Source organism: Lolium rigidum, chromosome 6 (genome assembly GCF_022539505.1).
Source record: "Lolium rigidum isolate FL_2022 chromosome 6, APGP_CSIRO_Lrig_0.1, whole genome shotgun sequence".
NCBI lineage: Eukaryota > Viridiplantae > Streptophyta > Magnoliopsida > Poales > Poaceae > Lolium > Lolium rigidum.
Window position 1 is genome coordinate 184,212,986 of NC_061513.1, and position 8,489 is coordinate 184,221,474.

Consider the following 8,489-nt stretch of genomic DNA (forward strand, 5'->3'; position numbering starts at 1 on the left):
TGAGAGTATTGTAGAGGTATTCATGGATGATTTTTCTGTCTATGGGAATTCTTTTCATAGTTGCTTGCGAAACCTTGATAAAGTTTTGCAGAGATGTGAAGAAACTAACCTTGTTCTTAATTGGGAGAAATGCCACTTTTTGGTTAATGAAGGAATTGTATTGGGACATAAAATTTCCGAGAGAGGTATTGAAGTTGATAGAGCTAAAGTTGAAGCTATTGAGAAGATGCCCTATCCTAGGGATGTTAAAGGTATTCGTAGTGTTCTTGGTCATGCTGGGTTTTATAGGAGATTTATTAAAGACTTCTCTAAGATTTCAAAGCCTCTTACTAATCTTCTTCAAAAAGATGTACCTTTTGTTTTTGATGATGATTGTAAGGAAACTTTTGAAACTCTAAAGAAAGCCTTAACAACTGGCCCCTATAGTTGAACCTCCCGATTGGAACTTACCATTTGAAATTATGTGTGATGCTAGTGATTTTGCTGTAGGCGTTGTTCTTGGACAGCGGGTAGATAAGAAATTGAATGTTATTCATTATGCTAGTAAAACTCTTGATGCTGCTCAAAGAAATTATGCTACTACTGAAAAAGAATTGTTAGCTGTAGTCTTTGCTTGTGATAAATTTAGATCTTATATTGTTGATTCAAAAGTTACGATTCATACCGATCATGCTGCAATTAGATACCTTATGACAAAGAAAGATGCTAAGCCGAGGCTTATTAGATGGGTACTTCTTTTGCAAGAATTTGATTTACATATTGTAGATAGGAAAGGTGCTGATAATCCTGTTGCTGATAATTTGTCTAAATTGGAAAATATTGTTTATGATTCTGTTCCTGTTAATGATAGTTTTCCAAATGAACAATTGGCTGTAATAAAGGTGAGCTCGCGAGACAGTCCTTGGTATGTTGATTATGCTAACTTTATTGTTTCCAAGTACTTGCCTCCAACCTTTTTAGCTCAGCAAAGGAGGAAATTCTTTTATGACTTGAGGCATTATTTTTGGGATGACCCACATTTATATAAAGAAGGAGTGGATGGTATTCTGCGAAGATGTGTTCCCGAATATGAACAACAAGAGATATTGAGTAAATGTCATGGTAGTGCTTATGGAGGACATCACGCCGGAGATAGAACCGCGCAAAAGGTTCTACAATCAGGTTTCTATTGGCCAACTCACTTCAAAGATGCAAGGAAGTTTATTTTATCTTGTGATGAATGTCAAAGGGTTGGTAATATCTCCAGACGCAATGAAATGCCTATGAATTATACTCTTGTTATTGAACCATTCGATTGTTGGGGATTCGACTTCATGGGTCCTTTCCCTTCTTCAGAAGGTAACACTCATATACTTGTCGATGTTGATTATGTTACTAAATGGGTAGAAGCTATACCCACAAAAAGTGCTGATGGTGAAACTTCTTTAAAAATGCTTTTAGATATTATTTTTCCTAGATTTGGAGTACCTAGATATATTATGACTGATGGAGGTTCTCATTTTATTCATGGAGGTTTTAGAAAAACTCTTGCTAAGTATGGTATTAATCATAGAATTGCTTCCGCTTATCATCCTCAAACTAGTGGGCAAGTAGAACTATCAAATAGAGAAATTAAATCTATCTTGCAAAAGACTCGTTAATAAAACTAGAAAGAATTGGGCTAGTAAATTGAAGGAAGCACTATGGGCTTATAGAACTGCTTATAAAAATCCCATGGGAATGTCACCTTATAAAATGGTTTATGGAAAAGCTTGTCATTTACCTTTAGAACTAGAGCACAAAGCTTATTGGGCTGTTAGAGAACTAAATAAAGATCCTAAACTAGCCGGTAATAAGAGGTTGATGCAATTAAGTTATTTAGATGAATGGAGAAGTGAAGCTTATGAAAATGCTAAACTCTTTAAAGAGAAAGTTAAGAAATGGCATGATAGAAGGATTATCAAAAGAGAGTTTAATATTGGGGATAAAGTCCTATTGTATCGGTCTCGTCTCAGATTCTTTGCGGGGAAATTACTCTCGAAATGGGAAGGACCATATGTTGTTGAGGAGGTGTATCGTTCAGGAGCAATTAAAGTTAGCTCTCTCCAAGGCAATGCCACGCAAGTGGTGAATGGACAAAGACTCAAGCACTATATCTCAGGTGATTCTTATAATGTAGATGTTGATGTTATTCGAGTGGAAACACCGGAGGCTTTCATCAAAGGTCAAATTGGCAGTCCGCCAGAACTCGACTTTGAATAGGTAACAGTACAGGTAATAAAAAGTTCGCGATTTACTTTCCGAACATTGTTTTTGCTGTTTTTGGAAAATATGAAAAATTACGAGATCGAAACGGAGTGGAGGAGACGCACGAGGGCGTGCCCCCACAGGCCGGCGCGGGCCCCAGCCTGGCCGCGCCGCCCTGTGAGCTGGGCCCCTCGTCGCCCCTCTCCGACTCTGGTTCGACCTGGTACTTTCCGTTTGTTGTAAAAAAAATTGCTATATAATCCCCCGGACCCCTGGAGGTCCGTATATCGTTTTCTCGACGTGTTTTGTTTCGAGCTGTTTCTGCCAGGATTTGTCTTTGATCTAGAAGCACCATGGTCTCCCACAACAAGGACAAGGAGCCTTCGGAGGAAGGTATTCAAGACCCCGAGTTGAAGGAAGAAGTGAAGGAGGATGAAGAGGAAGTCGAAGAAGTTCCGCAAGTACGCCCGCGCACCACCATTGCAAGCATCGGAGTGGTGTCAACCCCGTTCAACGCCAAGAAGAGCGCACGGATTAGCATCGGAGGAGGAGTTCCACGTCATTACCTAGCTCCAAAGACATCTTCTTCAGGCACTTACCATCCCTTCCGCAATCTAATCTACAATAATCAAATTGAAAGGACTCCCAAGACAGCATTGCCTAGCAATTGGGATATAGATCGTTCTAACACTGCAGGAAGGACGAAGCCTGAAGCCGAAGGTTGGGGAAATAACTCCAAGAATTGGGACTCGCCGTCGGACATACTTCTTAATCGCGTCGAGCACAATTCGGAGATGATCCGCAACCTCATGTACAAGATTGACGAGCTTCAAGAGCTTGTGGAGAAGCTTGTGAGGAATTCATCACCACCACCGCCAAAGGAGTAATTCATCATCGGTATTGGCATCCCCTTGGCTTGTTCCAAGCTTGGGGGAGTGCCGCGGTATCACATCATCACTACCTTTTACTTTTTACTATCAAGTAGTGTCATATCATGAGTAGGGAAGTTATCATATAAGATGTGTTGCGGTATGGAGGTATTTCTCTTTAGTTGGTTATCTATGTATCCCTTGGTGTGAGTTATCATTATGGAATATTAATGAGAAGTTTTATCATATACATATTGCACATCTTATTTTAGTTTGCAATCTCTATTATATGATTGATCTTGTTGTTAAGTATTGGTATCACTTTGGGAGCATCAAGTAAATCTATTTGGTTTTGGCAAACTTAGCAATGGTCAATAGCAACAACACTTTGAGTTTAAGAAGAATAGAGGAAATACATGTAGAAGATGTTATTATCTTTCTTATCAGCTCTTAGCTTAGTATTCTGAAGTTAAAATTGTTTGTGCTTACAAGTAAGATGCATGATTGTTTCTATCACATGTATATTTGTTTGTTTCCCTCAACTCTTATGCTTGCTAATTAACCTTGCTAGCCAAAGACTTGTACTGAGAGGGAATGCTTCTCGTGCATCCAAACCTGAACCCAAACCTATGCCATTTGTGTCCACCATATTTACCTACTGCATGGTATTTTCTGTCATTCCAAGTAAATACTTCATGTGCTACCTTTAAACAATTCGAAATTTATTACTTCTTATTTGTGTCAATGTTTTATAGCTCATGAGGAAGTATGTGGTGTTTTATCTTTCAGTCTTGCTAGGCAGCTTCCACTAATGGACTAGTGGCTTCATCCACTTATCCTATAATTTTGCAAAAAGAGCTGGCAACGGGGTTCCCAGCCCCAATTAATCAACTTTCATTAATAATTCTCTTTACATGTTTTGCTCTGATTCATCAAGTAAGCAACTTAATTTTGCAATAGACACTCCTCCATGGTATGAGATTGTTGGAAGGCACCCGAGGATTCGGTTAGCCATGGCTTGTGTAAGCAAAGGTTGGGGGAGTGTCATCCTTAAATAAACTAAAGTACATGTGTAAACAAAAGAGAAGAGGGATGATCTACCTTGCTGGTAGAGATAACGTCCTTCATGGGAGCCGCTCTTTGGAGGTCTGTTTGGCAAGGGGGTTAGAGTACCCGCTACCAGTCGTTGACAGCAACAAACACCTCTCAAAATATTACTTTTATTCTCTTTATATGATTTCAAAACTAAAAAAGCTCTAGCACATGATTTAATCCATGCTTCCCTCTGCGAAGGGCCTATCTTTTTACTTTATGTTGAGTCAGTAAACATATTTCCCTCCATTTTAAGCAAGCATTTGAGTTGTTGTGATCCAACCATCTATATTGTGATATATTTAATCATGCCTTTTATTCTTCCTTGTTTAGTACAAGTTTTATCTGATGAATATAGCTTTGAAGATTATCAATGATTATGAGGAGATTATTATGATTGAGTATGCAAGTTCTGCTATATAAGCTTTAACATGAGAGCGCTGCTCAATAGATAAGTATAATCTGTTAACTGTTCTCTGACCAAGAACAAAGTTTGCCATCACCAATTATGATTCCTTATGCACCTTTATTTGTGATTACCTTATACTTATTTCAAGTTAAATTATATGAGGAAGTTGTTCACTAGAATGCCTTGTGTGAATTAATATGATGCTTCTTGTCCGTATTTTATTTATTGACTCTTCACTCCATAAACATGTGGTCTTGTTTACTGAGCTCAGTTTCGCTTGGGGACAAGCGAAGTCTAAGCTTGGGGGAGTTGATACGTCCAATTTGCATCACTATTTTATATCATAATTTACTGTTATTCATTGATATATTTCATATTTGGAGATGATACTTATGTTATTTCATCTATTTTGCATATTTCATGATTATTTGGAGAACGCGCACCGGAGCCAGGATTCTGCTGGAAAAAGCACCGTCGGGATGCAATATTTCGGAAGATCAGCAATTGACGGGAATTACACGAAAATTCCTATTTTTCCAGAAGACGAAGAGAGCCAGAAGGGGGAGCCGAGGGGACCCGAGGTGGGCCCACCCCATAGGCCGGCGCGACCCAAGGCCTGGCCGCGCCGCCCTGTGAGGAGGGGGGCCCACAGCCCCTCTCGCCTCCTTTTCTTCGCGTACGCCTTCGTCCCGAAAACCTAAGCTCTAGAGGGTACGTCGCGAAGAGACACAGCCGCCTCTGCGGGGCGGAGAACACCAGAGAGAAAAGAGCTCTCCGGCGGGAAGGAATCCGCCGGGGAAATTCCCTCCCGGAGGGGGAAATCGACGCCATCGTCATCGTCATCGAGCTGGACATCATCTCCATCACCACCGTCATCATCATCATCATCATCACCGCCATCTCCACCGCTGCACCTCGTCACCGCTGTAATAATTTGGGTTTGATCTTGATTGTTTGATAGGGGAAACTCTCCCGTGTTGATTTCTACTTGTTATTGATGCTATTGAGTGAAACCGTTGAACCAAGGTTTATGTTCAGATTGTTATTCATTATCATATCACCTCTGATCATGTTCATATGATGTCTCATGATTAGTTCGTTTAGTTCTTGAGGACATGGGTGAAGTCTAAATGTTAGTAGTGAAGTATGGTTGAGTAATATTCAATGTTATGATATTTAAGTTGTGGTGTTATTCTTCTAGTGGTGTCGTGTGAACGTCGACTACACGACACTTCACCATTTATGGGCCTAGGGGAATACATCTTGTACTCGTTTGCCAATTTCGGGGTTGCCGGAGTGACAGAAACCTGAGCCCCCGTTGGTATATCGATGCAGGAGGGATTGCAGGATCTTAGAGTTTAAGGTTGTGGTTAGATTTATCTTAATTACTTTCTTGTAGTTGCGGATACTTGCAAGGGGTATAATCACAAGTATGTATTAGTCCTAGGAAGGGCGGTACATTAGCATAGGTTCACCCACACAACACTTATCAAAACAATGAAGATTAATCACCGTATGTAGCGAAAGCACTAGACTAAATTCCCGTGTGTCCTCGAGAACGTTTGGTCATTATAAGTAAACAAACCGGCTTGTCCTTTGTGCTAAAAAGGATTGGGCCACTCGCTGCAATTATTTCTCTCGCACTTTACTTACTCGTACTTTGTTCATCCGTTACATCAAAACCCCCGAATACTTGTCTCGTGAGCATTTACAGTGAATCCTTCATCGAAACTGCTTGTCAACACCTTCTGCTCCTCGTTGGGATCGACATTCTTACTTATCGAAGATACTGCGATACACCCCCTATACTTGTGGGTCATCAGCGCGCGTCGGCCTTAGACCGCAAAAGAGAACGCGGCAACAATATGCTCTTCCACGACTACTTCCACTACAACAAGGCATTGTTCACGCCGCTGTTGTTTCGCCGCTGTTTTCGGATGTCCAGGCCGTTGTTCAACCGGATAATGGATGGTGTCAAGGTCTACGTTGACTACTTCATGGCCAAACAAGATGCTGTTGGCAAGGCAGGCCTGTCTTCATATCAGAAATGCACGACAACGATTAGGATGCTAGCGTATGGTGTTGCCGCTGACTACGTAGATGAGTACGTCTGGATGAGCGAGTCCAGCTGCTTGGAAGCGATGTATAGGTTCTGCAGAGCAGTGATCGCTATGTTTGGTGAACAATATCTGTGCCAACCTACTGCAGAGGACACGGCCCATCTGTTGTCAATCAACGCTTCCAGGGGTTTCCTGGAATGCTTGGCAGCATAGATTACGTGGACTAGGAGTGGAAGAACTTCCCTTTTGATTGGCACGGTCGTACAAGGGCCATTCTGAGGGGGTGCAGATTCTTAAAGCCATTGCTTCACATGGCACGTGGATTTGGCACTCATTCTTCGGAATGGCTGGCTCGCACAATGACATATTGCTGGCTCGCACAATGACATGTTGCAGCGCTCTGCGATGTTTGATAGTCTAGCACACGATCGGTCCCCTGATGTGGATTTTGAGATCAATTGTCACCACTACAACAAAGGGTACTACCTTGCTGATGGCATCTATCTACCTTGGGCTACACTCGTGAAGACAATTCGTCGTCCCAGTTTAGAGCAGGAGGCAAGGTTTTCCAAAGAGCAAGAGGCGGTCCAGAAAGATGTCGGGCGGGAGTTTGGTATCCTCCAAGCTCGTTGGGCTATCGTCAGACACCCTGCTAGAGCATTGAGTGTGCAAACTCTTTAGGAGGTGATGACCGCTTGTGTAATCATGCACAACATGATTGCTGAGATAGAGCGGGATGATTCACTGTTTGACAATGATTGGGAAGGCCAGAGAGAGTTGGTTGCTCCTCAAGGTGGTCCGGCTTCATTCCAGGATATCCTACATGTGCATCACGAAATTCGGGACCAAACGGTTCACAACCAACTCTAGGCTGATTTGGTTGAGCATATGTGAGCGCATGTTGCAACAATGTTGCAAACAACAACAATGATGAAAATCCCGAAGAAAACATGCCTAAGGTATTTGTATCATTTTACATTTTTTTTAATAAGTACTTTGTCATTTAATAGGTAGACAATAATTTTATGTAATAAATCTTGATCATTTAAACTTATTTATATTTTTCTTATGATTTTATATGCCTTATATTGAATTTAAAGACCAAATGCAATTATACTTTAGCCGCGATCCATATCTGGCCGCGTTAGGTGCATTACACAATCCAAAATGGTGGGCCACGTTGGGTGCATCAGGCGACACAAAATGCCGAGCCGGCCAGCTGGCCACTGTTACGCGTCCACCCAAACAAACGCGCCCGCCCATTTAAGTCGCCCGTTGGAGATAGCCTCACCGCCTCTTCACGCACAGCCGCACAGGGTGAGTCTTCCTCGATGCAGTCGGAGATCAGCTGAAAGAGCTCTCTGCACAGCAGGCAAACTGAAACTGCAAAGCAAAGTACAAGCTGGCGCTGGCGCTAGCACTCTGGAATTCTTGCAATGTAACTTTGACCATTGATTTCTACTACCTCCGATTCAAGGAATAAGACGTCCTCGTTTTACGTGTTTTTCGTTTGACTAAGTATTACTTCAAATATATAAAGATTGTTTGTATAAAATTAACATCATTAGAAAGTGCTTTTCAATACGAATCCAACAATACTAATTACATATAATATAACCAAGATTTTGTTGCTCAATTTTTATGGTCAAAGTTCGTCTTGAAATACGCGTGCGCCTTATTCCTTGGGACGAAAGTAGCATTGGACTAGGTAAACACAACAAATATTATAATATTCTATCAATACTTTTAGAAACAAATCTATGCAAATGATTTAGATTTCCAATCTTAATTATTAAAATTATATTCATAGTAAAAGTTTTAGAAGTGAAGGCA